Below are 21,149 nucleotides of genomic sequence, written 5' to 3' on the forward strand. Positions count from 1 at the left end.
TCAGATCCCACCCTGCCCGCACCATCCCCGCTCACCTGTCCTCCTGATGTGCTTCTGGTCGTCCTCGTCGCCCCTGGTGGTGGTTGCTCCATCGATAAGTCATGTCCAGCTCTTTGCGGCCCCGTGGGCTGCAGCACCCCAGGCTTCTATGCCCTTCACTGTCTCCCAGAGTCTGCTCAGATCCATGTCCATTGAGTCGGTGATGCCATCCAACCACCTCTGCCGCCTCCTCCTCTCCTTGCTTTGATTCTTTTCTAATGAATTGCCTCTTTGCATGAGGTGGCCAAAGTATTGGAGCTTCAACTTCAGCATCAGTCCTTCCAATGAACACCCAGGACTGATCTCCTTTAGGATGGACTGGTTGGATCTCCTTGCAGTCCAAGGGACTCTCAAGAGTCTTCTCCAACACCACAGTTCAAAAGCATCAGTTCTTCGGTGCTCAGCCTTCTTTGCGTCACCCTGGACACCATCTTATTCTGCTTGTGATCTGATTGTTGTGTCTCTTCCACCAGCGTGAAGCACCCGAGAGTGTGGCTGCTGTGCCGCTCACTCTTGTACTTGGCCTAGAACAGCATCTGGCAGGTAGCAAGTCCTCAGTTAATGTTTCCTGCTCAGATGAATGAAAGTATATTATTTTCACAAGACATGACAAAATCTTACACGTTTTTTTTGCTTCCTCCCACTGAAAGGAAAAGTCCTAGGATCGATGGAGACTCTTCCTTGTCTGTGGCTGTGAAAGTGAAAGCGTTAGCCACTCAGTGCTGGTCGGCTCTTCGCGTCCTCGTGAACTGTAGTCTGCCAGGCTCCTCTGTTCATGGAATTCTCCAGGCAAGAATAGTGGAGTGGGTAACCATTCCCCTCTCTAGAGGATCTTCCCAACTCAGGGGTCGAACCCAGGGTACTGCAGGCAGGTTCTTTACCATCTGAGCCGCCAGGGAAGCTCTCTCTGTGGCTGTAATGCCATCCGTATGGTGACCAACTGGCTAGGTGAGCCTAAAGATTGCTGGGTAGCTGGACGTCTGCATGCCCACCCCCAGCCAAAAAAGCATGTTCTCCATAATCTCCACATTAAGGCTACATAGTCTGAAAATTCATTAGAAAGTAAAATGTAAAGTCAGTCTTACTGAAGCAGAATACCTGTTTAACCACCAGACTCTGTGTCAGCCGTTCTAGGGGAGTGCAGTCGGTGTGGGATTTAAAGCCTTGAGAATGATTTAGATCTAAAGCGATTTTTTTTTTAATGTGGACCGTTTTATAAAGCTTTTATTGAATTTGTTGCAGTATTGCTTCTGTTTTTTAGTTTGGTTTCTTTTGGTTCTGAGACATGTGGGATCTTCGTTCCCTGACCACAGGTTGAACCTCACCTGGGCATCTCCTGCCCACGCCTCCTGCATCTCCTAGGACCTGAGGGCATCTCTTAGGGTCTCAGCACCACACTTGGCGTCTCTTCTCTCAGAAGATTTCCCCGACCACGCCTTCTCCCTCCGTGGCCTGCCCCCTTGCCCCCTCCGCGGCTCCTCTGGGTCCCCGCCCCGCACAGCCCCCGCTGGGGACGTTCATGACCGTGTGCGGTCAGTCAGTGTCTCCACCGCCGCTGTCCGAGGCTGCCCTTGAAGCCAAAGCCCGCCGTCTGGCTCCCTGTCCTCGGCGCTTACCCAGAACCCCGCGGTCTAGCTGGCTCTCAGATGTGCTAAATTAGCAAGTCAGTGAGCAGAGGTTCCTGAGATTCTGCTCGAGTTGGCCTTGACTTCATGGAGAATTGCCGTTTGACTCTGTTGACACCGATGCTGTTCTCAGAGGCGGTGGGCCAGCTGGGTAGCATCGTGGATGGTCATTGAGGATGGTGGGGGACACACGGTTCTCTGTGCAGGTGCCACCTGGTTTAGCGGCCTGACTTCCGTGCTTGTGGCGAGGCTGAGTTGCCTGCGAGCTGTGTTCCCAGAGCGCATCGTGTGTTCAGGCTCAGGGGTGTGGGTTCCGCCCTCCATCTCTGCTGACGATCACAGGGTGGACCACGCAGCAGCTGGGGTGCTTAGAGTGAGCTCAGAGGCTGCCAGGTCCCCTCTTGTGTATTGCAATGGAATAAGCAGAGGAGAAGGAGGCAGGTTTAAAAATAACTTAGTACGCACGTAGGTGAAATCACCTTATCTCCCAGCAGGTGAGGGAAAAATAGGTCCCGATTCTGGCTGTTCTAGGATATTTTTAGTATGAGAGGACTCTTTCTTTGATCAATGAAGGAAAAGTCATGGTAGGAAAAGAAATTAGGCGAGGAGAAAGCTGCTGAAGCCGTGTTATTTTATTTCTACGTCATCCGTGAAAGAAAAGCAAACACGAGCAGAGGCTGATCTCAAGAACAATAGAAAAATACACTTTTCTTCTCACATGTTCGTTTATAATATGATTTAGTTGTAATACACATCACTGTGAGTTATTTTCAGTGTGAGGCTCGACAAATTGTCTGAAGGGCCTGCTAAAACTCATATCTTGTAAAACACTTCCTGTTTTAATTTTATTTGGGAGAAATTATGGGGTTGGGGAGTTTATTAATTTTTAGCTTTTAAATGAATACAATTTATTTTTCATAGCATTTGGATTATCAGCATCTCCCTGTTATTGCCACCAGAAAGGTTTGATCTCTCCCTACTAGAATCTTCTTAGGGAAATTGATGAACCTAGTAACCTAATTTTAGACCTCCTGAAATTTGGCAGATGGATGGTATTTATAGTGTTCTGAATCTTCCTACTGGATGTTTAAAAATAGTCACATCATTAGAGAGTATGTTCAAGAAGGAAAAGATTTTAACCCCAAATCTAAGGCCCAGATTATTGTTTCCAGTCTCAGACTGGATACGCGTCTGGTAGCAGTTTCCAAAGAGCCTCTGTATTCTCTTCCTTTTCTTTCCTGTGTGATGCTGTTGTTGTCATGGAAACAGACCTTGGGGTTGCTTTGCTATACAGTGTGAGGGACTCCCTGCTACAGAGAGTCACTGCGGGTGACATCGTCACCACAGAGCCTTCAGTAGACGCTGTGCTACGACGATGCGCGTCGCAGGCAACACGGAGCTCCGTGTTCTTGGAGCTTGCCCTGGAGAAGGCATAGCTGTGCCACTCACCAGGCACAAACACCAGCCTCCTGAGCCTCAGGAGCCTTGGCGAAGCAGCAGGCACCCGCGATGTCCACTACGGGTGTGCGTTGTGTCTGGTTCAGGCCGGTCATGACTGAACCTTCAGTTAGGGGCCTCTTGTTGAGAAAAGAGGATTTGGGAGGTTTGAGTGGTCCAGGAAATGAGCAAGCCAAAAGTAAATTCCCAACAGAAATTACCCAAACCGATTAGAGGTAGAAATTGGCTCCTGAGACGAGAATCGGCTGTGCCTGATTGAATGCTTGGCGGCTCCCAGGCTGCAAGGGGGCCCAGCCAGGTGTCAGGAGGTGGTGTGTTCACACTGCATGGGGCTGTGTAGATGGCGGTGGGGGGGAAGTGCTTGACGGACGGCGGACCACCACGAGCTGGGAGTTTGTGTCTTGCCTTCTCACTCACCAGTGAGTACCACCACCTCCCTGGGCCTGAGGGTCCCCCCTCACCTTTCCATCAGTGACGCTGCCGTCAGGGACCCCGCGGTTGGACCGGGCTCTGATGGCAGAGACCCTTGTGTGTGGTGCCCACTCGTCCGCCAGGCCCGTCACTGTTTCCCAGGGTAGAGCTTCTGTCCCACCTGTCTCTCAGCATCACCTGGGAACTTGTTAGAAATACAAGCCAGACGCAGTCGTCCCTCCCTGCCCCCGCCACCCGCAGATGCTCCCGTGTATAACATGGCACACTGTTTGCATGTAAGCTATGCCCGTGTTACCCCTTCACTTTAAATCATCTCTGGATTACTTGTCATACCTAATGCAATGTAAATGCTATGTAAATAGTTGTAAATGCAATGTAAATGTTGTATAAATAGTTGCCGTTGCATGGCAAATTCAAGTTTTACCCTGTGGAAGTCACTGGAAATTTTGTTTCCCTATTATTTCCGATCCATGGTTGCTTAACTCTGTGGACACAGAGTCTGCAGGTGAGGCAGGCTGACAGGGCTCAGGTGCCGAAGGTGCGCTGAATCGGCAGGTCGGGGAAAGGGGCCCAGAGATCTGTGGGCTGTCCAGTGACGTGCTCTGCCCGAGAGGCACCCAGCCTAAGACATGTTTCTGGGGATGAGTTGACTGTGGACGTGATTCAGGACAGTTCACGTTGCCATGTAAGCTTCTTGGTCACAGAGCTCGCCCACAACACTGTTTAAAGAAGGGCACTGAATAAGGTGGCTTTGCATTTCTGAGCTCTTGGAAGGACAGGATAACAGAATGAAAAAAAAAAATCGTTATGTGTTTATCTCACTGTCAAAGGGTAGGTCGGATTCAACTTGTCAAAGTTCATGCCACTAGCAAGCATGCTCCTTGTAAACTTCAGGTGTCCGGGTTGATGTTTATAAACACGCCTTTTGTCTGGGCTTTGGAAACAATGGACCACACCTGAGTGATAGCGCCCTGCGTCCTTATTCCCGACCGACTGTTGGGCTCCCCCGAGCCTCCCTGCAGCGAAGCAGGACATGCCAGGCGGCCCCAGCCCCACTTGCGGTGCTCTTCCGCACACACGCAGCTCCTGGTCTGCCGTTCCCAATTCCGCTGCTTTTAAAAGTCCTGCTACAGAGTTTGTCTTCTTTTTAACAGCAATGATTTAAAAGTCTCAAACCAGGGCAGCACTGGTGTGGTGGGAAGCCAGGACCGGGGGTGGGGAGCTTAATTTATAAGATGCTTCAGACACCACGTGACATGAAAAAGTGTCCTTTGGGGACCTGCCCACCCCATACAAACCAAATTGTAGCTTCAGCTTATTTTGATTGAAAAATTGCCCCTTTCCAAAGAAAAGTCCTAAAAATGTTTGACATTTGCAGGGTTTCTGCAGCAGTCGGCAGTTTCTCTAGCAAGTGTATTCACAGACATTGAAAGAATTTGTCAATTGCTAACTCGTGTTTTTATATAGTGTGGGAATAACGGTGTATTGTAGTGATGGGCATAGACAGTGGAATGGTGATCAAGTTAGAATTCTCATTTTTTAGTCTTTAAACATATTTTCAGCTTTCAGATATAAACTCATCTATAAGGATAATAGGCGTGTGCGACCACAGAATTTTCTTTAATTTCTCGATTGCTTTACACTTACTTCTCTTGATAAGTACTGTCTCTAGGATCTCAAAATATAGTATCAATGGCAAGATGAGGTTCAACTTCTTTTCCCCCCTCTGGAAAATTGGAATGTGATTTCCCCCCTTTTTTGGTTAATTGGGACGGCTAAAAGTAAGCTTCCAATTATGCAGGGATGAGTCTAGTCTGGCTCAATCCGCATCCTTTAGGAAGTCCTAAGTTAGGAAACTGCTGAAAAGAAGGACAGTCTGAGACAGATTTAGATCTCCCGTACGGAATGAAGCCCTCTCAGCTTCACAGATTGATACTATGTGCGTAAGAAGAGAAACAGGGTCAAGAATTGTTTCAGTCCTTTACTCTGTGAAAGAGGAGAACGTTTCTCCCTTAGGAGACAGGGAGACCTGGTTTCTGCTTTTAGATCAGTCGTGAAAATACTGGATGTTCTTTGAAATAAGGTATTCAAGTGAAAAAGAGTTGAGGAGCTCAAATTAGCTCCGAAAGAACCCGTCTTTCCGGCCAGGGCCCCTTTAGCTCCTGTGCCGTCTCTCGTTCCCCCCGGCCCACGTTTCAGCCCCGTCCTGCATGCCTGGGACTCGGGGCCTTTCGCGTGGTCTGGACCAGGAAGTCCTCGCGGTGTCCACGGGGTCCTCAGGAGGGCACCCTCCGGGCGGAGGCAGACGGGAGCCCCAGGGAGGAGCCTGGGCGCCGGGACAGCGTGGCCCGGGCCGAGCCCGTGAGCGAGGCGTGCGGGACGGGGCCTGCGCTAGTCCCCGCCTCCCAGCTTGGTTTTTTTCACTGCTTGCAACTTCTGCGTCTATTTCCTCTCAGTGCTCCTGAGCAGTGTCTCTGAGTCTGTCTCAGCTCTACTGGGCAGAAGGGAGTTCCTGCCGTCAGTGGGGCCAGAAGGAGAGAGCAGCGAGGGGGAGAGGCCACCTGAGCGGGAGGGAGGGGAGCCCTGAGCACGGTGAGGCGCGAGGCTGCCTGGGAGCTGATGCCTGGGACCCCCTGCTGCTGCTAGTCGCTCAGCCGTGTCTCACTCTTTGTGACCCCGTGGATGGCAGCCCGCCAGGCTTCCCTGTCCTTCACTGTCTCCCAGAGTTTGCTCAGGCTCACGTCCGTTGACTTGATGATGCCATCCAACCATCTCACTCTCTGCCGCCTCCTCCTCCTCCCATCCTCAACCTTTCCCAACATCAGGGTCTTTTCCAGTGAGTCGGCTCTTTGCATCAGGCGGCCAAAGTATTGCGGCTTCAGCTTCAGCATCAGTCCGTCCCAGGTGTTATATTTTTCTCTTACAGAGAGGCTGAATTAGTCCCCTGCAGGTGGTTTGTGCTGAACCCCATCTTTGTAGAGAGAGGAGGGGCCAGCTGCTCACGGTGAGCTGGCAGGGTGCTGAGGGCGTTTCCCATGCCCGGCTTACTGGGCACCACAGTGAAAGCCATGGCATCTCTCCTGAGCTTGGGCAAAGCGGAGTAAGACCGTGTGGCTGGCCTGTCATTGGTGACACGTGGCGTGTGTGGGTGACTCCCTGAAGGAGAAAGTCAGGCCTCCAGAGCAGGGCTAGAGCGACGTTCACCCCGAGACCTGCCGTGGACGTGCTCCCTCCCGGGCTGCGCCGCCAGCACGGCCTCGGCTCCCCTGGGAGAGCGGTCTGGCATGCTCTGGTTTCCATCAGCACCCAGAGATGGGTGGGCAGTCCTGAGGGAGGGGCCGAGTCCGGGCGAGAGGCAGCCCCCCGCCGAACGCGCTGCCCGAGCCCTCGCCGTCGCTGTGGTTTCTGGCCGTCTCTGTCGGTCTGCAGAGTGTAGGGCAGAGGCCCCGAGTTTGGATGCACACCTGGATTGCGGGGCTGCTCCTGGCCCCACTCCAGTCCCAGGCAGGTCTTCGCTGGGAAGGACCAGGTCTAAGGAAGCATAAACTTGAGAGTCGTTAGTAACACTCCTGGTGGTGAACCTCAGCTCCACACACCCTTACTGGTTGTGCGACCTTGAGCAGGTCAAAGAACGTCTCCAAACCACTGCTCCTTTATCTGTGTGCAGAAGGTAATGAATCATCCTCATGTGTGGAGTTCCAGGATGAACTCACTGAAATAACGCATGTAAGAGGCTTATTAGCTCATCTCCCGTCATGTAGTAATGATTCAGTAAATATTAGCTGTTATGGTGTTAACCAAAATGTATGTCGATGCTCAGGCCTGTGGAGTGTGCAAAGGAATTAGGGAGAACACACTTCCTCCTCTGACAAATATTTGATGCACACGGATGAGAAAAGCAAATGCCCTTGGGTTCGGGTGAGCTTTGGATGAAGGGGGGACTCGGGATGAAGTTCAGGCTGCTGGAAGATGCTGGAAGGAGAGCGTCTGGACCGGGGTGGGGTCTGGGGGGGGGTGGCAGGGACTTGGGTGACATTTCAGAGTGAGTGTGTCAGGGGCTTGTAACCAACAGAACTGCCTGATGACGTCAGCGTGTCTAATACAAGACTCTGACTAATTGCTATTTTTAGTTGTGTATATTCAAAAGCTTGTTTACACCGCTGAAAACTGTCAGCTGGGTTTAGTGCAGGAGCTTAAAGCTCAGTGAACTCTGAGTTCTTGGCCTCTGTCTGCCCCCAGCTAGCTTCTGAAGCCCCAGCTTCCTGGGTTGTGGGGAAGAGGGCAGGGGCGGCCGGTGGACCAGGCAGCCGTCAGGGGTCTTACGGCTCCAACTGGAGCCATCTTTCAGCAAAGGTGTTTGCCGCACTTCCTCTCCGAGGCGTTTACTGTGTGGCGTTGCTTTCCTTGCCGGCACTGTGCACCATCCACTGTGCGGCGTATGCCGCTGCCCGAGTTCCCACCGGCTCCCTCCAGATGCTCACTGCCAGCATCCATGCAAATTGCTTTTGTTGTCAAAACGGAAAGTTGTAAATGTGTGTGTGTCTACTAATATAGACACTAGTCTATCTGCTGTTTGTGTGAACGACGTAGTCTTTGGAAGGTTGGCTTTGGGGAATGACTGCGTGTTTGAAATTAACCACTTAGAGAGGAGCTTTTGAGCAGAACCACCTGAGCTGTGGCGGGCAGGTGTGCAGGTGTGTGTGTGGTGAGGAGAGACGAGCACGGTGAGAGTGATGCTCCGGGTTTGGGCGGGAGGAGGCGCCTGGGCCTGGGGCCCTGCTTGTGTGGGTGCAGATGCCGAGGGAGGGTCTGAGTGACCTGCTCGGAGTCTGGACAAACGTGATCTCAGTGACCAGAGGCTTGTCTCTGCCTGGAGTGCTGCCACCAGGGGTGACCCGGTAACGTCCATGGCACAGGGGGAACCAGGCGTTTGTCTCCATCAGCTTAAGAGGAGAATGGCAGTGCCGGGCCACGCGCCCCCCGCTTTTCCACAAAACGAAGTATGCTCTGCTTCGTCTTCTCGTTTGATTCAGAAGAACGTCTGGGGTGTTTTGTTCACAGTTGCTTTATGAGCACCGTTTTATTCAAAGCCCTTGTTAATCATGCTTCCTGTACATAAACGGTTGGAGTCGGGTGGTCCCATGTTGCTTGAGCAGTGGTGACCAGCCCTGTGTTTCATGAAGTAGCCTGAAAATGGCATGCCGCTGGGACGGAGACTTCTGGAAATTGCCTGCGTTACTGTATTGCTGTGTAGACGTCTCTCCTGATGTACAGATGGAGGCAGCTGTGCACTGCTCTAAGGAAAAACCTGGAACATTTACTAATAATGAGATCAGCTAAACAGATATCTGAGATATGTGGCTATATACCTGAACCATATGCTGCTGCTGCTGCTAAGCCGCTTCAGTCATGTCTGACTCTGTGCGATCCCATAGACGGCAGCCCACCAGGCTCCCCCGTCCCTGGGATTCTCCAGGGAAGAGCACTGGAGTGGGTTGCCATTTCCTTCTCCAATGCATGAAAGTGAAAAGTGAAAGTGAAGTCGCTCAGTCGTGTCTGACTCTTTGCGACCCCATGGACTGCAGCCCACCAGGCTCCTCCGTCCATGGGATTTTCCAGGCAAGAGTACTGGAGTGGGGTGCCATTGCCTTCTCCATAGATATAGATATCTATACACACACACACAGACACACACACAGACACACACACACAGACACACACACCCACACACACACCCACACCCACACACACCCACCCACCCCCCCCAATGCTGGAAAAAGATTGAAGGCTAAAGGAGAAGGCAGCGGTGGAGGATGAGATGGCTGGGTCGCGTCACTGACTCGATGGACATGAGTTTGAGCAAACTCTGAAAGTGAGTGAAGGACAGAGGAGCCTGGCTTGCTGCAGTCCGTGGGGTCACAGAGAGTTGGACACGACTCAGTGACTGAACAACATACACACACACACACATGTAAAAATACACACACACACACATATAAATATACACACACACGGCTTAATGACTAAACAATATACACACACGCACACGCGCACACACACATGTATAAATATACACGCACACATAACATGGGTGTGTGTTTCAATCAGCGAACTGTTCCAAGGCTTTATATGGGGGTGATTTTTCTGTGGCAGTGATTAGCGGGTCTGAGACACAGTGGTCCTTTGCTTCCTGATTGGTATGCTATCCATATCAACTTGCTGGGTCACCTAACAGGCCTCCTCAGGTGTCAGTGGCTCTCAGACCACCCTGTGTCACCGTTTAGGTAGCCTGCAGATCACAAGAGCTCTGGTGAGGTCGCGGGCTCAGCTGGTGCCCTGCCTTCTCGTGCTGCGGCCCCTGTCCAGGCGGTGCACACGCCTCTCTTGCTCCTCCCAGCTGGCATCACCCCAGGGCTGTCAGAAGCCCGAGAAGGACAGCCCCCAGTTTGCTTCCTGTGGACGTGAAACAGGCAGGTTGGCACTGGTGCCTCATTCTGTTGGACCCAGACTTCCCTGTGCTCAGCTGGCGAAGACTCTGCCTGCCATGCGGGAGACCCAGGTTCAGTCCCTCGGGTGGGGAGATCCCCTGGAGAAGGGAAGGGCTGCCCACTCCAGTATTCTGGCCTGGAGAACTCCATGGAGGGTATAGTCCATGGGGTAGCAAAGAGTCGGACACGACTGAGCGACTTTCACTTTGTTGGACCAAGCAAGTCACTTGACTGAGCCCAGAGTCAGGAGGCCAGGAGACACACTCGGTCTTTACGGGAGGAATTCCAGAGTCACGTGAGAGAGGGCAGGGACACCGGAGGAGTGGAGAGCGGGGTCGGTAACGAAATCCCCCGCCTCGTGCGCTTAGTCGCTCGGGCGTGTCTCCCTCTTGGCCACCCTGTGGACTGTAGCCACCAGGCTCCTCTGTCCTTGGGATTCTCCAGGCGAGAACACTGGAGTGGGTTGCCATTCCCTTCTCCAGAGGACCTTCCCCACCCAGGGATCGGACCAGGCTCGCCTGCACTGCAGGTGATTCTTTACCACCACGCCACCAGGGAAGCCCGTACTGCTTCATCTGATGCTTAAAACCAGCCAAGACTTGGGGCTTCCCTGACCGGTGGTCCAGTGGCTGAGGCTGGACCCCATGCAGGGGACTCCAGTGTGACACCTGGTCTGGGAACTCGATCTCACGTTCTGCAGCGAAGACTTGGCACAACCAAGTAAATAGATACCTTTAAAAAACCACAGCCATGGCTTGCCGAAGGTGAGGACAAAGGTGGGTGCAATCAGCGAGGCTGAGGAAGCGACCTGGGGACAGTTTCATCTTTGCGTGAAGACTCCTGCCCTCCTCCTGCACCACGGGTTGCAGACCACAGCTGGATGGGCCGGACCCCAGCCTGTGCTCTGAACGTCTCACGGGCACACGGCTGTGCCGTGCGTGGCTTGTGTATAGCCGTGAGTTGTGTGTGGCTGCCCTGGCCCTCTAGCAAGAGTCGACGGGGTGAGCCTGACTCGTGAATGGCCCGCAGAGCCGAAAGTCCTCACTCTCTGGCCCTTTACAAGGAGCAAGCCTGCTGACCACACCCTGTGCTGCGTGGCGGGACGGTTGGTGTGAGCAGATTCACTCGCAGCCTCCCCCCACGCCCCCTCCCCGGCCCCCAGCATCTTTTAGGATTTTCAGTGTGCGTCGCACTCTGATTCCTGTTTCCGTAAAGCAGGGACATCAGGTAGTCCTGGCTGTGGAGTCCAATACCGTTTGCATCTGCGAGCTCTAATCCTTGCCCTGGAGCTCATGAGCGGCCACACTGAGACCAGAGGGCTCTGATGAGGGGGCGTGGCTGCTCCTGCCTTTCCTGTCCCTGCTTTGTGGCTCTAGAGGTCATTCGTGAGGCTGGACAATAGGGTGATTGTGCCTGTTCTGCTGAAAGACAGTCCGATTGTCTTCTGTGTGGAATGCAGTGCAGACCGGAGCACTCTTCCCGGGGAGCACTGCAGACCTTTGTGCACCAGGCCCCCCGCCATCAGCTGGGCGCTGGTCCCAGCCCCCCGCGTCAGCGTCTCTCCATGCTGCTTTCTATTTTCCTCACTCCTTTTTCTGAAAATTAATAAATTATTTTTTGTAAAATATTACAAAGAACATTTAAAAGGGAAAACTATTCATGATATGAAACCCATCACCCCTCACCATGGGCTTTCCTCATAGTTCTGTCGGTAAAGAATCTGCCTGCCAATGCAGGAGACCCAGGTTCGATTCCTGGGTTGAGAAGGTCCCCTGGAGAAGGAAATGGCAGCCCACCCCAGTGTTCTTGCCTGGAGAATCCCACAGACTAGGAGCCCGGCGGGTACAGTCCACGGGGTCGCAAGAGCTGGACACAACTTAGCGACTAAACCGCCACTACCACCCCTTGCCTTATACTTATAGTGGGTTTTCTCAACTAGATGAAACTGTATATGGTTTAAAAACAGTCTTGATGACCATATGGATACATGGGAAGGTTTGTAACACAGCGCTTTGTACAGGAAGATACATCGGGACGTCCCTGGTGGCCCAGTGGAAGGAGACCTCCCAATGCAGGGGACACAGATGCAGCCCCTGGTTGGGGAACTAAGACCCCGAATGCCCTGGGGCAGCCAGGCCTGTGCACTGCAGCCAACACCCAGCCCCCCAAAAGATGATGCGACATCGCTGCAGACGCCTCATTGGACCTGGGTGATAAACGCGTGTCTCTATGCAAGAGACAGTGATGACCCCCGAAAGGTACCCTCATCCTCATACCCAGTGCCTGCGAAGGATGCCTCACCCGTGCAGGTAAGTCTGCAGAATGTGCTCTGCAGACGTGGTTGAGACGTGGTTACTATGTTGAGATGGAGAGATGGTCCTGCAGGCCAGTTCTCTAGGAGGCCGGTTATCTAGGCGGAGAATTATGAGAGTGAAACAAGCAGCCGAAGCCGGAAAAGGCTAACGAAGCAGAGGGAGGGTGTGCTGCTCTGAGAGTGGGGAGGGGCCGCGAGCCACGGCGCGTGTGGTCCTCGAGGCTGGAAAGAGCGAGGGTGCAGCGGCCCCCAGAAGGAGCGCAGCCCCGCCCCCACCTGGGCTGTAGCCCGGGAGGACTCACTTTGGACCACTGACCCCCCGGCCGCCACCTAATAGCTCTGTGTTTCCTGGGCTCCCTGACCTCCGGGATCTACTGCCCGGTCCTCTGAGGCGGAACTGGTGTAATAATAACAGAGAAAAGTTCCCGATAATGTGACGCGCTTCCACCCCGCAACCCCTGTTCGTGGAAGAGCTGTCTCCCACCAGACTGGTCCCTGGTGCCAGGAGGGCTGGGGCCCGCTGGCTGCTCTAAGCTGAGTCTTTGGTGCTTGTGTTACAGGAGTGGAAAGCTGACGCAGCCTCCCCAGCTGCAGAGAAGATGCTCCCAAAGTTGCAAGGATGTGATATTTCCACGGCTAGCGCATTTCGATTCAGCTATTAGCGGGTTTGTTTTGGCTGTGTGGTTAACACTGAGAGGCAGTGAGTGATTTTTAAATGTTAGAGGAGGGTAAGTGGTAGAATTTGAAGTTCAAAATCAGATTATATCCAAGCCTCGGAAGACTGGTACCTCTTTTGGGTTCTGCTGTCTCGGGGTGGGAGAGACTCCAGCCTTCATGGGGAAGCCCTCTCTTTCATCTCTGTGAACCTCCATCTGGCTTTCAGCAGGCGTTCTTTGAGCTGAAGTGTCACCTTTGATAACCGTGGGCATCCCTGTGATTGGGCTTACCTGGTGGTGCAGTGGTACAGAACCTGCCTCCCAATGCAGAAGACGCGGGTTTCATCCCTGGATCGGGAAGATCCCCTGGAGAAGGAAATGGCAACCCACTCCAGCATTCTTGCCTGGAGAATCCTATGGACAGAGGAGCCTGGTGGGCTACAGTCCATGGGGTGCAAAAAGTCAGAAATGACTGACCACACACACACAGACACACGCAAACCACACTTCACCACCTGTCTCTCCAGCCGCTTACACGGGACTCGCACGTTGCCTGGTGGAGAGAGCTCACCAGAGATCAGGTTTGCCGACACTGTCTTTGAGCATTAAGAGGCATCTGTTGACCCCATGGCCGTCAGGCCAGGGACTCTAGCCTCCTGCCAGCCCCTGGCGGAGCGAGCAGCATGGGGCAGCTGCTGCAGCCTACCTCCTCAGGGCCCGGAGCTGCCGCCGCCCCAGCTCTGGCCCCTGACAGGCAGGAGGCACCTGGCCGGCCACTCCATCCCTGCCGGCTTGTTCCTGGGGCCCTCGCTGCTCCTGCTTCTGCTTGTTGTCTCAACAAGAAAGGCAGAGTCCCGGAGTCTCAGGCGTTGTGAGACCACCGGGCCCCCTGGTCCACCCCCTTGGTGGAAAAGGGCCCGCACGGCAGGGCGGCGGTCACCCAGGCCAGGTCCCCCGGGTCCTGACCCGCCCTCCACTCTATAACATGCCAACGCTGAGATCAAAGGGAAGCCTTGTGTCTGGAATGATGTCCTTCCCGGAAGGTGCTGGTGGTCGGCGCCCGGGTCTTCTGCCCCCTCCCCGCCACCGTTGCTCACTGTCTGTCCTCTCCTCCGGGATGGCCGGTCTCTGCATTCATATAGGCTCCTGATTTCCGTTTCCCACCTGGGCTTGGCTCCTTGCCTTTAGAGACATCTCTTTTAAAGTTCTCATTTTTAAAAGTCTTGCCTGTGTCCCACTGTCCAAATCCCGGCATTTCTTTCCTACAGTCCCCTCGGCCTGTCACCTGTCACAGCCCTGGACACAGTGCCGTGTCGAGGTCTCGAGAAAGTGACGTCTGAGAGACACGAGCTCTTCCTCCAGCGGCTGGAACCTTCTTGGCCACCTCTGACTAATTCGTCCGTTGTGTATGTGGCCGGGCCTCCCCATCAAGGAAGGCGCATTCACGGCAGAGCCGCGGGAGACGGGCGGGTTGGAAAATGAAACCCCTGCGGAGAGGCTTTATGAGGCTGCAGTGTGTGTTAGACTTCAGCATCTGGGCGGAGGAGGAGGATGCAGACTGCGGTGCCTGGACGCTGTCGGGACGGCCTCTAACGGGTTAGCTCAGCGTCGGGGGGCCTGGCTGCAGTGGCTCACCCACTTCCTGGTTCCGTGACCTCGAGCTGGCTGCTTGGCCCCGTGAGCTGTAGGGTGGGGGTGCAGCCACTGTCACCCCAGGGCGGAGCTCAGGGGCTGCTGCGCTCACGTCCAGGTACGGGACCTGCAGAGGGCTGTCGTGGAGTTCAAAGGGCAGACATGCGTGTGCCGGCGTGGGGCTTGCCCACAGCGACACATCAGAGTCCGGTAAAGAGAGCGTTTGGTGCGATCAAGTGCTTTCTCCACCAGGTTCCCTGCTGGTCTCAGGAGCTGGTGTCACCATGAAGGGGGTTAGTGCTTTTCTAGATATGAGGAGATGCGAGGATGGGGATCATGAAACAAGGTCCTGAAAAGATCGTAACTGTTGGAAGACCTGTTGCCCCAGTTTCCCTGGAGCCCAGAGCCCCACCCTGAATGCCCCACGGGCGTGTGAGGGCAGGATCTACAGCAGCGCAGGCAAACGCCCCCGTCGCCGTTCAGTCGCTGGCAGATGCTCCTGGCGAGTGCCAGTCTGCAGTCGACCGTATACCTGTGTCCATCCTCCCCCAGACCCCCCTCCCATCCCTAACACTGAGCAGAGTTTCCTGCGCTGCACCGTAGGTCCTTGCTAGTTACTCATTTTAAATGGAGCAGTGTGTACGATCCCTTTTAGAAAAACTGCTACCAGGTGGGCCAGTGCAGCTTTGCAGTGTGGAAGCTATGCCCCTTAACTTCCTGGAAAAATTACTGAAAAGGTGCACAGCTCCTCGTCTGGGGGTTAGGCATCCTTCACCTTCCCATCAGTTAGTCCCTGAGTATGCAGATGAGCCACATTTCCAGGTAGAAGGCATCTGGTGTCGCGTCTCTTTTGTGTTGTTTTCGTCGGGCATGGGAGTAAGGTCTTCTTGCCAGGATTTTCCTTGTCACTTGCAGTTAGTCAGTGTAGGTGCTGGCCTGTTAATTTCAAGTAATATAGGCATTATTGGTGTGTTGTTGTTCAATCGCTAAGTCATGTTTGACTCTTTGCAACCCGTGGACTGCAGCACACCAGGCTTCCCTGTCTTCCACTGTCTTCCGCAGTTTGCTCATGTCTGTTGAGTCGGTGATGCCATCCAGCCATCTCACCCTCTGTTGCCCCCTTTTCCTCTCGCCTGCAATCTTTCCCAGCATCAGGGTCTTTTCTAATGAGTTGGCTCTTCTCATCAGGTGGCCAAAGTACTGGAGCGTCAGCATCAGTCCTTCCAATGAATGTTCAGGGTTGACTGCCTTTAGGATTGACTGGTTTGATCTCCTTGCTGTCCAGGGGACTCTCAAGAGTCTTCTCAAACACTGCAGTTCAGAAGCATCAGTTCAGTGCTCACCCTTCTCTGTTGGGATGTACACTCCTAGTTTTTGTCTTCCCATTTCCCCGTGACTCAGACGAGGTTGCCTGTTTTCACCCTGGTCTTATGGATGGGAAATGAGTTAAGAAATGCTCATTACCTCTGAGGAGTTGAGAGGGAACTGGGAGGGTTTGATCCCTGGATTGGAAGATCCTCTGGAGGAGGAAATGGCAACCTACTCTAGCATTCCTGCTTGGGAAATCCCATGCACGGAGGAGGCTGGTGGGCTGCAGCCCTAGGGTCACAAAGAGTCGGGCACAGCTGAAGTTAAGTGACAAATAGGCCCAAAGCATCTGGTAGAATGTCCAGCAAGATAGTAAGTGGTCACGATTATTTTTATTTTTCAGTCTCATCCTTGTGACAGTACTTTCTGGTTCAATAATGGCAATCAACATTGGGAGCTTGAGCATGACCTTTCATAGGTTGGGATGGAAACCCCAGCAAAGCAGAATTCTCCATTTTGCCAGAAGGCATTCAAGTTAGCAAATTACTGGACGGGGTGGTGTGCCTGGGGGACCCCAGGAGGCCAGGTCTAGGGGGAGCTGGGCAGCCGTCTCTGCCCCCAGTGTTCTTGTTCCGGGTCCCGAGTCCGAGGCCTCGTTGCAGGCCCAGCCACATCAGAGATTAGACTTTATCCTTATTGTCCAAGGACCATGACAAGCCCACCCGCTCCTGGTCTTTTTAACACTCAGCTGATTGACGCATAGGTAAATCTGCTAAAGCAATTTTTATTGGAGGCGGTTTTGTGTTTGGACGTCATGGTATTTCTGCCCAACAGCCTCAGAGCTTCACTGCTGGCTTTTGGGTTTTTCCCTTAACGCTCTCTGCCTTCTTTTAAAAATCTCCTTTGCTCTCTTCAGAGTATCAGGCTGGGTGCGGGGTGTGGGGCGTGGGCTGTGTGTGTATAAATAATTGCTGTAAGTGGAGAATATCTTTCTGTCCTGTGAGTAACAGTCAAATGGTGTAGCAAGAAAGACTGAATATTTAATTTGTGGATTATTCCTACATTTCCCCTTCTCAAGCCTGACAACTGTGTAACTGCGTTTCAGGTTTTAATCTCGGTAAGAATGGCTCACCTTCCATGAGGGCTTTCCATCAGCCTTGTGCCCTCGGATGGGTCGTTAGTTCAGAGAGCATGCGTCCCCTGTCCTGGGGCCCCCGGCTCACTCAGATGCAACGTGTGGTCTTCAGCCACGCCATTAGAGGAGAGTGGAAAGCATAACACGGGTTAGAAGAGGCCACTCCCTGAGAGACAGGAGTCCTCACAACCTGAGGGATGTGAAAATAATTTTTTAAATTCGAGTTAAACATATCTGCCCCTGGCCGAATCTCAGAGAGCCTCAGCCAACACTGCTCCTGTGTTGCCGCGAAGGCCAAGTTCTCCCCACCGGCTGCCCCAGGCCAGCAAACTTCAGCAAGTGTCTGTAGCAGCTTGAATGCTGCTATTTAAGAGCTGATGAAGAGGCAGCTTAGAGGAAACCTCAAAAATAAATACTCTGATTCATCACTGTTGTTCAGGCTTTCCAGCCGTCAGAGCTGGCCCAGGGCTTCTGAGACAAAGGGTGACATTCAGCCCAAGTCAGGAGCCCCAGCGTGGCGAGGGGGCGGGAGGGGGCAGCTGGGAGGACAGGGTGTGGTCGCTCTGCCTTCTGGGATATGAGTAAGCTCCAGACTGGAGGTGCTGTCTGCCCGGGGCAGGGCTTGGCTCAGGACCAGCCCAGAGCGATGGGTTGGGGGCTGCTGGGTGAGGGCTTCGGAGAGAGCCAGATCTGGCGGGCCCTTTACTGGGGGGAGGGTCTTGCAGACCTGAGGGCTCCAGCACTTTGCTAGGACAGCTGGGGTGGCAGGGAAGCCAGCTGAGGCAGAGAGAGCTCAGCCTGTAGGGTCGCCTCGGTCCTGCCTCCATCGCCTGGCTCCTGCCTCTCTGCCTGCATCTCCTCTCTGTCTGGAAGGGAGCAGTGGCGAGCCTCCCCGTGGAGATGAAGATGAGGCCCTGGGCCAGTGCAGGCACCACATGGCGGTCATGAGTGCAGTGTCTGATGCTCACACGTGCGCACCCATGTACATGTGCAGTGTCTGATGCTCACGCGTGCGCACCCGTGTACGTGTGCAGTGTCTGATGCTCACACGTGCGCACCCGTGTACGTGTGCAGTGTCTGATGCTCACGCGTGCGCACCCGTGTACATGTGCAGTGTCTGATGCTCACGCGTGTGCACCCGTGTACGTGTGCGGTGTCTGATGCTCACGCGTGTGCACCCGTGTACGTGTGCAGTGTCTGATGCTCACGCATGCACACCCGTGTACGTGTGCAGTGTCTGATGCTCACGCATGTGCACCCGTGTACGTCTCTGAGCCTCCGTTCCCCAGCCCCCACCCCGAGGTGAATAACCAGATGAGACCAGTTTAGGGAGACTCCACAGAGGTAGGAAGTGGCTGTTTCTTGTTGAGCCTCGCGTGTCTGTACGTGTGCGTGTGTGTGTGCGTGTCTGTGTGTGCGCCTGTTTCCTCTGACCGTCACAGGGCTGGGCAGGGACTCTTGTCACAGGGAAGGCAAAGTTCTCAACCGGCTCTCAGAGAGGCCTGGCTTGCCCCTTGCAACAGCTCTGATAAGGTTCGACGAACCAAGATGGGGAAGTGAGGTTTATTTTTTTTAAGCAGATTTTAATCTGCCGTTGCTGTCTTTGCAGAGATAACCCAGAGTCAAGTGCATATGACTGTTCAGTGAGATGGCTCAGCTCACAGTGCTTCTGCCAACCCTCCCCCACCGATCCGATGGCGCTCCTATCTCCCCGGTTCTGAAAAAGCACTGGTGACCCTCCACACAGTCAAGGAAACCAAAGGATTCTGGAGGCTCAGCTCCCTCATAAGTACCCCACCCCCCCACACACACACGCTCTGTGGCTTAAATTTATTTCTACAACAGACAAAGAGCAGTTAACTGGGAATCCAAGGCAGTTTTCCCTCCTGGACTTGGATGTGGGAGGAAAGGTCGTCCCCGCCCTCCAAACAGAGGCAGGCGCAGAGGCCGCTGCGCTCCTGAGGCTGGAGTGCCTTGTGCAAAGCGGGGCTCCTTCCCCAACCACTTGGCCCCGCAGCCGTGTGGGTCCCCACCAGCCTGCAGCAGACAAGAGCCACACAAGGAGGGAAGCAGTTATGCTGAAAGTCAAGTAAAAACATCACCTCTTCGTACCACGTCTGCTGTTCTGGGGGTCACAGAACAAACACGTAGAAAGGTGTGTAATCGTGTGGTTTATGAGCAGTCCTGGGTGTTCACTGGAAGGACTGATGTTGAAGCTGAAGCTCCAATACTTTGGCCACCTTATGCGAAGAGCCCACTCATTTGAAAAGACCCTGATGCTTGGAAAGATTGGGGGCAGGAGGAGAAGGGGACGACAGGGTGAGATGGTTGGATGGCATCACTGACACAATGGACATGAGTTTGGGTGAACTCTGGGAGTTGGTGATGGTCAGAGAGGCCTGGCGTGCTGCGGTTCATGGGGTTGCAAGGAGTTGGACACGACTGAGCGACTGAACTGAGCGGATGTTTCTTTCTGAGCCTAAAGATTCCCATCTGCGTGTGCTCCTCAGTTATCAGTTAAATGTCAGCGTCCTAAGTCCGCCTGAGCCTTCGACACAGTTAGGTCGCACAGCAGATTTTTACAGATAGTTTGACCACATTTGTTCTGCGTGAGGCTAGTAACCTGCCATGTGGCGCCCCATGGGGGAGTTCAGTGTCAGGCATTGACAGAGGCCCTCAGCTCTTGCTGCAGTTACTTTGGGGACTGTATGAAGACATGGGGCGGGGGCAGTTATTTCATGCTTTTGAAACTTACAAGTTAATATTTAAAGATATTATGCAGAGTGGACCAAACCAAAGAAATTCCTAGGTGGCCTTTTGGTAAAGGACCCGCCTGCGAATGCAGGAGACGTGAGAAGCCTGGGTCTGATCCCTGGGTCAGGAAGGTCCCCTGGAGGACGAGTGGCACCCCCACGCCAGTACTCTTGCCTGGGAAATCCCATGGACAGAGGAGCCTGGCGGGCTAAGCCGCTGGGGTCGCAAAGAGTCGGACACGACTGACGCGGCACAGGATGGAGCCGGACATTTGTTTTTTTCTCACCTTAAAATCAGAGAGAGATTATGAGACTGTTCTCCGTCAGCATGAAAAACGGGCTCTTTTGTTTCTCTCTTCGTCTGCCTGGGATTTCCACACTGCGTTCTGCAGTCAGTTCACTGAGGTCGTGGATGTCAGCTTCAGACTGGCAGGAGTTCTGGGCCAGTTTCTATGGGCACCCATGGGTGGTCCTTGGCCTGAAGAGTTTTCTGTGTGTGGATGAGAGATGGACAACTGGTAAACCTCAGGCAGGCCAGTACTAAAGCTGGGGCGTGGAGATCCCTGATGAACATCACTGAGCACGCGAGGGGAGAGCAGGGGGGGGTTATTTATGCCCAAGGAAGCCCCTTGGGAAAATGCTCCAGTTAAACCCCCAGGGGCAGGGCAGAGCCCTCGCCGCGCAGCATGCTTGCCTGCTCAGCGGTGTCCAGCGCTGACCCCACGGCCTGCAGCCCGCCAGGCTCCTCCATCCATGGAGTTCTCCAGGAAAAACACTGGAGCAGGTTGTCATTCCCCTCTCCGGGGGATCTTCCCAACCCAGGGATCGGACCGAACTCGGGCCTCCTGCCGCTCCTGCATTGCAGGCGGATTCTTTACCCACTGAGCCACCTGGCAGAGCCTTAGAAATTTCGGAGACTATTCAGGAACTGCAAGCTGAGCGGGATTCCCCTGAAGAGGCCTATGGCCAGAGATGAAAGCTGGGAAAATTCGTGGGAGCAGACTGCAGAGAGCGGGTCCTCACCTGCGGCTGTGTGCTAAGGGTTGTTTGTTTGCCTTGAAAAAAACACCATCCTGCTATTAAATGATAAGCACCGATTAACAGGCACTTTTGTTTTCTCAAATTAAAATCACATTTTATCTGGCAGGCCATTTCATTCTAGAGTGTGCATCTAATTTTCTCAGGATGGGGGTAGCATTTTAAAGACAGAATTTGATGAGTCAATGAGGCCTTTCCAAATAAATTACTGTACTTGGAAAATGTGATCTTTATGAGATATAATACCTTGGAGTTACAGCTAAAGAGTCGA

At 53.6% G+C, this 21,149-nt stretch overlaps 1 protein-coding gene across 3 annotated transcripts in view; it reads left to right on the forward strand.

Moving 5' to 3' along the window:
- Positions 1 to 21,149, forward strand: part of PRKCA (protein kinase C alpha) — a 283,875-nt gene that overhangs the window by 136,857 nt on the left and 125,869 nt on the right. The window lies entirely within an intron of this gene.

This window comes from Ovis canadensis, chromosome 11, assembly GCF_042477335.2.
Source record: "Ovis canadensis isolate MfBH-ARS-UI-01 breed Bighorn chromosome 11, ARS-UI_OviCan_v2, whole genome shotgun sequence".
In the NCBI taxonomy this organism is placed as follows: domain Eukaryota; kingdom Metazoa; phylum Chordata; class Mammalia; order Artiodactyla; family Bovidae; genus Ovis; species Ovis canadensis.